This window comes from Borostomias antarcticus, assembly GCF_949987555.1.
Source record: "Borostomias antarcticus genome assembly, chromosome: 32".
NCBI classification, from domain to species: Eukaryota; Metazoa; Chordata; class Actinopteri; order Stomiiformes; family Stomiidae; genus Borostomias; species Borostomias antarcticus.
The window spans coordinates 5,637,191-5,644,078 of NC_140265.1; the positions used below are offsets into that span (position 1 = coordinate 5,637,191).

Genomic DNA, 6,888 nt, shown 5'->3' on the forward strand with positions numbered 1-6,888 from the left:
CCCAGCAGCTGGCGCTAGGGTCAGGTGACCCGCCCTCGGCGGTAGGAGGGGGTGGATGAACGTCGTCTAGGAGGGAATCCCCCCTCAGGTCCTCCGGGAACGAGACAGACGACGGAACCTGTCGTTCTCACTCCTTCTGTGGCCGTCGCTCGACAGCCGGGGGAAGATCAAAGCCGGGCGCTACTACCCCAAATCTAAGCCCCTCCCCCTTCCCCACACACACACACGTCTCTCCCCCTCTCTCTCTCCCTCCCTCCCTCTCTCTAACAGCTGCAGAGCTCGCCCAATCACAGAGCCTCAATCCCGCGCACGAACGAACAGGAGCGCGGCAGATAACAGACAGAGGGGTTCAACTCTCCCCTCTCGCCCAACCAGGGGGCCCCGTTCGCCCCGGCTTTCCTCCCCGTAGCCAATCACGAGAGAGGTGAGCCGTGACTGAACGCGCTCTCTCCGGGCTGAGCGTAAACAGGGGCAGTATTTGGGGGGGGTGGGTCGGGGGGGTATTAAGGTTCAAGCCTCTTATCTGCCCCCCCCTCCTCGACCCAGACTAGCTTTCCGCCTGGCTGGCTTCAGCCACGAGGAATGGAATAATAAAAATATCGGTGTTTAGGCCAAAACACACCGACAGGCTTTTAGACGCGCAAGTGTGTGTGTGTGTGCGTGTGTGTGTGTTTGTGTGTGTGTGTTTGTGTGTGTGTGTTTGTGTGTGTGTGTTTGTGTGTGTGTGTGTGTGTGCGTGTGTGTGTGGTGCGTGTGTGTGTGTGTGTGTACGCCAGGGGATTACAATACGACGTCAACCCCAGTCACGCTGTTGGTTTAGCCTGTGGACTTTGAGAGAGATGCTAACACCCCTCCTCCCCGTCTCTCTACTCTGGTCTCTCCTCCTCCTCCACGTCTCTCTGCTCTGGTCTCTCCTCCTCCTCCTCCACGTCTCTCTGTTCTGATCTCTCCTCCTCCTCCTCCTCCTCCTCCTCCACGTCTCTCTGTTCTGATCTCTCCTCCTCCTCCTCCACGTCTCTCTGTTCTGATCTCTCCTCCTCCTCCTCCACGTCTCTCTGCTCTGATCTCTCCTCCTCCTCCTCCACGTCTCTCTGTTCTGATCTCTCCTCCTCCTCCTCCACGTCTCTCTACTCTGATCTCTCCTCCTCCTCCACGTCTCTCTGCTCTGATCTCTCCTCCTCCACGTCTCTCTGCTCTGATCTCTCCTCCTCCTCCTCCACGTCTCTCTACTCTGATCTCTCCTCCTCCTCCACGTCTCTCTGCTCTGATCTCCCTCCTCCACGTCTCTCTGCTCTGATCTCTCCTCCTCCTCCACGTCTCTCTGCTCTGATCTCTCCTCCTCCTCCTCCACGTCTCTCTGTTCTGATCTCTCCTCCTCCTCCTCCACGTCTCTCTGTTCTGTTCTCTCCTCCTCCACGTCTCTCTGTTCTGTTCTCTCCTCCTCCTCCACGTCTCTCTGTTCTGTTCTCTCCTCCTCCTCCACGTCTCTCTGCTCTGATCTCTCCTCCTCCTCCCTCCCACGTCTCTCTGTTCTGATCTCTCCTCCTCCTCCACGTCTCTCTGTTCTGATCTCTCCTCCTCCTCCTCCACGTCTCTCTGTTCTGATCTCTCCTCCTCCTCCACGTCTCTCTGTTCTGATCTCTCCTCCTCCTCCTCCACGTCTCTCTGTTCTGATCTCTCCTCCTCTCCACGTCTCTCTGTTCTGATCTCTCCTCCTCCACGTCTCTCTGTTCTGATCTCTCCTCCTCCTCCTCCACATCTCTCTACTCTGATCTCTCCTCCTCCTCCACGTCTCTCTGCTCTGATCTCTCCTCCTTCTCCTCCACGTCTCTCTGCTCTGATCTCTCCTCCTCCTTCTCCTCCACGTCTCTCTGCTCTGATCTCTCCTCCTCCTTCTCCTCCACGTCTCTCTGCTCTGATCTCTCTCCTCCTTCTCCTCCACGTCTCTCTGTTCTGATCTCTCCTCCTCCTCCTCCACGTCTCTCTGTTCTGATCTCTCCTCCTCCACGTCTCTCTGCTCTGATCTCTCCTCCTCCTCCTCCTCCTCCTCCACGTCTCTCTGCTCTGATCTCTCCTCCTCCTCCACGTCTCTCTGCTCTGATCTCTCCTCCTCCTCCACGTCTCTCTGTTCTGATCTCTCTCCTCCTCCTCCACGTCTCTCTGTTCTGATCTCTCCTCCTCCTCCACGTCTCTCTGTTCTGGTCTCTCCTCCTCCTCCTCCACGTCTCTCTGTTCTGATCTCTCCTCCTCCTCCTCGTCTCTCTGCTCTGATCTCTCCTCCTCCACGTCTCTCTGCTCTCATCTCTCCTCTTACTCCTCCACGTCTCTCTGCTCTGGTCTCTCCTCCTCCACGTCTCTCCATTCTGGTCTCCTCTCTCCCTCCCTCTCCTTCTCACAAGACCGCCGTGTTTCCCTTCCGTTTATCACAGGGATCGAAGGAGGGCGAATTTAAACAGCATTTTCTGTTTCTATAAAAAGCTTGTCTCCCTCTCTCTTGATCTCCCCCTGTCTCCCCCCCCCCCCCTCTCCCCCCTCCCTCCGCACCCCTCTAAGTGCTGGCGTCCTACCCTGATTGGCAGAGCAGGCGGGAATGTGGGATTCGTGCAGCGCTGATCCTCTCTGCAGAAGCGTAACACTGACACACAAACTCATCCACCGCTCGAAAAAACCCCCACGGCCCGTTCATCTCCTCCCCCCGTTCCCATTTAGACGGCTTCTGAATATACAAACAGAGGGGCGGCTTAAAAAGCACGGAAACCAACTGCCTCGGGGTACATTTCGGAAAATGTTTTGTTTTTTAATGCTAATCTATGAAATGGTGGCGCCGCGGGTCCGGGACATCCCGCTCCAGGGCGCCGGGAATGCGGGTGAATGACTCGGAGCCGCTGCCAGACAGACGGATGTGCCAGCTGCTACCCAGAATCCTTTTCTGCTGACATCCTGTGTTCTAATGAGCAGCGATGAAGGGGAGGGTTCCCCCCTGGAGAATGACGGTATAATTACATTCCATGCATGATAATTCATGCTCGCTGCATATATTAAAAACCGCGCTGTGATCTGTACACTATTCCTTTTGTCTGAGGCTAATTGTTTATTAAGAAGGACGTTCAGTTTCTGAACGGGAGACTGCCTTGATCTGCCCGGACAGTCCAGCCATCAGTCCAGAAACCAGTGGAGAAGAACCTGGAGCTTGACCAGCAGTCCTGAAGGACATCTAACGCTCAGCCAATCTCTGAACAGCAGTTCTGAAGGACATCTAACGCTCAGCCAATCCCTGAAGAGCAGTTCTGAAGGATATCTAATGCTCAGCCAATCCCTGAACAGCAGTTCTGAAGGACATCTAACGCTCAGCCAATCCCTGACCAGCAGTTTCTGAAGGATATCTAACGCTCAGCCAATCCTGAACAGCAGTTCTGAAGGACATCTAACGCTCAGCCAATCCCTGAACAGCAGTTCTGAAGGACATCTAACGCTCAGCCAATCCTGAACAGCAGTTCTGAAGGAAATCTTACGCTCAGCCAATCCCTGAACAGCAGTTCTGAAGGATATCTAACATCTAACTGTCCTGGTGTTGGAGTAAATCTCGCAGAGGAAGCCACATCTGAGACATCTGAGGACAGACGCACACACGAGTCACGTCGCATTGCATGATGGGACTTCCTCTTGCCAGGTACTGCACTGTAAAGTGAAGAGATGGGAGAGGGAGGGGGCTCGGATTAAAGAGGATAAGAAGATGAACCACATATGGTGCCGAGTAGCCTGACACTCGGACCGAGCTGCCATTTTGTTTCCCTTTGTTATCCGGTCTGAACAGGCAGACGTTTTTTCCAGACCGGCGTTTTCGAAGAGGGAGTCCTCAGCGACTAGTTCATCAACTAGCCATCACATTGCAGTTTTAATTCTGTCATCCCATTCAAAGGACTCTTTCTTACCCCCTCCATTCCTCCTTGTCTTGTTTGACTCTCTCATCTACTAGTCTGGTTTCAGACCTTGAATCGAATTTTAAAAATGAGTGAGCGTGCGATTCAGGGCCTAAGAACCAGGCTGGTAGAATGAGAGAGTCGAAACAGGACAGAAGGAGAAATGGAGAGAGCAAGAAAGAGGAATTTAGGAGAGAATTGTGGGCAGTTGCTCACGTTTCCATGCTTAAGAGGATTAGGTCTGCCTAACGGACTAGGATATTTTTCTGAAAAACAACAGCAGCAGCCTAACACCCTGAATGACTTCTATTGGTCTTTGAACAACACTTAACCGCCATGACCTGAGGTTATCCTCCTCACCATGTGACCAGGTCAGATGTCACCGTTTCGTCATCCACAACAGTCAGGCCACGCATTCCGTTGGGTGTCCGATATATCGGACAGTCCTGGATGACGTGGTCTGTGGTTTGTTCCTCGCCGCCACACTGGCACGCCGCACAGGATACCAAGCCCCATCTGTGCATCGATGAGCGGAAGCGTCCGACGCCGGTGCGGAGGCGATTAAGCCTCACCCACGCCAGTCTGGGTCAGTCCATCCCGGGAGGGGAAGGACCGGCGGCCGGGATGAAATCACAGAGTCTGGAGGTGTTCTCCTCCCACTCCGCACGCCGGGTGTGGTCTGATTGGACCAGTCGCCTCATCAACGCCACACACAAGCTGTTAACTTCTTGCGCAGTCACTCGAGGTGTCGGTTGGTTCGGCGCCGCATGGCAGAAGTGTTCCATCGATGTTCACTCGGAGCTCACGTTTGGCTTCCTTGTTGTTAAGGCGGAAGGCCGCCGACACCGTCTTTGCCTCGCTTTGCTTTTATCTCCATTTCCGGAGGTATGCCGCTAGTGTCTGCATGTCCTGGCTCAAGGTCTCCTCCACGGCCTGCCAGTCTCCAGCTGGGTACACCAGCGCAAGGTCGTCTGCGTAGGCATATTTCCTGGAGACTGTGATCGGCAGGTCGTAGGTGTAGATGTTATAAAGGAGGGGGCCCAGGACTGATCCCTGGGGGACGCCGTTCTTAAGCTTTGTTGTAAACTGTATGGAAAAGGGCAGGCACTTTCAAAACTACAGTACTTGGCAGGTGATTGGATCGCACACTTCAACCAGAATTTCCCAGAACGCCGATTGGCTAGATTGTTTTCTGATCGGGCTCAAACGGATCAAACTGATGAGGGGAGTGAATCAATGTGAGCCGGAGAGGATCAGGATGATGTCACGAGGACACTGAAGCTCGGACGCACGAGGAGACTGGGGCCACATGCCGTGTCCTGTCTACGTGAACAGGTCCCACCCGCACAGCTCATCAACACAACATGAACTTGTCATAGAAATTGTAGTTTCATCACCCCCTTTTGTAATTCACCACCTCCCTCAACCTTTCACATAGCTGTGCTAATCTAATTCATGACAGGATGACCTCCAGGAGGTCAACACACCTAGACGTTGTCTACTCCAGAATAACCATCCTTTGTCCCTTTGTCCCTTCAAGAAATTACCGCCTTTTCTCATGTCACGTCTGTATTCTCGACCACTGTTGATGACGCCTGCCATTTAATATGACGTACAATGGGTTAGCCAATCACATCCTGGAAGCGCCATACCCGTGTTTTGCTTGAATATAAGGCCGTGCAAGACCAGGAGGCGGGACTTCACTTGGATAAACCACTCACGTGCGTTGTCCTGAAGTCCTTGCGCTCGTATGTTTTCTCAATAAACCAGACTTAACCTGTTTGAGCGAATCTTGGCAAATCCTTTTTGACTAGATCAGTTAAAATCCATTATTAACTCTGCACAGCGCAACACAACACAAGACATCAGTTCACCACCATCTTTCCCCCCTTCGATGAGGAAAAGGAGTGTAGGGAAATCAACAGACAGAAAGGTGGAGACAGTAGGAGGAGACTGAAAAGGCAATACATGCTGGTAAGATACAAAGATGAGACGGAAGACAGACAGTGGTGGGAAAAGACACGCAATCACGGCAATCTAGCAATGTGGGTGGAGGACAGGCATAGGGGAGGAGCTTATGAACAGGCAGACGAGAGGTGGTCCTATCGCATGCGAGAAAGGGCAGAGGGCAAGCGAATGAGGCGTCACCTTGGTCAGCAGGTGAGAGGGCTTTCCTGCTATGCTTTTCAGAATGAGGGACGTTTCCCTGTCCAGATACGAGTGCTTGGAGCAGAAAGAGGAGAAACACACGGTCAGTGCAATGATTCTCAATGGCGTCATTCAATGCTGTTGATCTTTGTGTGTGTGTGTGTGTGTGTGTGTGTTTAAAGTGTGGAAGCAAGAGCAGAGCTGGAGCGTTGATTGTGGTCATTAGCTGTAGCTGGAGAAGGAATGATTACGAAGCCCACAGTGTGGTTTCACAAACCTCTTTCTTACCTGTCCTGTGTGTCGTCACACACATCCTCGCCGAGGTACCAAACACAACCAAAAAATGACCGATCTAAAGACACCATCTATAGTTCTTTCACTCTCTCACGTTGGCTCTTATAGACTCTCACACACCGACACAGCACACACACACACACACTTACAGTGCCCAGATCCACTTCACCGTCCCCTGAGGTAAAGTCTAGGTGCCGCCTGGCCGGCTTACCATTGGCCGTCGGAGTGAGGCATGCTGGGAAAGCAGGAAGGTGCGGTGCCAGAGGTCACAGAGGACACACACACACACACACACACACAGTGTGAGGACATGCAGGGGGACTGGGACAGGAGCAGGGGTCAAGTTCTCTCGTCCCTCTATCTCTCCTCACTAGAACGTTCTCCCAGTAGAAATGTCCACTCTTCACACTTCCCACTCTTGAAGTGACCTCCTGCCCTCACATTAGTGAAGCACACTTCATCCGATCTATTGTAATCCATGATTACAATGCATCCGCATGCTGACACAGTTTTACAATATGTAAAC

At 52.9% G+C, this 6,888-nt stretch overlaps 1 protein-coding gene across 1 annotated transcript in view; it reads right to left on the reverse strand.

Moving 5' to 3' along the window:
- The window catches only part of raph1b (Ras association (RalGDS/AF-6) and pleckstrin homology domains 1b), a 15,812-nt gene extending 15,675 nt beyond the window's left edge, over positions 1 to 137 (reverse strand). Inside the window, 1 exon segment of the mRNA XM_084460430.1 lies at positions 1 to 137. This exon segment is cut by the window's left edge and continues 448 nt beyond it. The gene's annotated coding sequence lies outside the window, so the exon portion shown is untranslated.
- Positions 138 to 6,888: the final 6,751 nt, after the last annotated feature.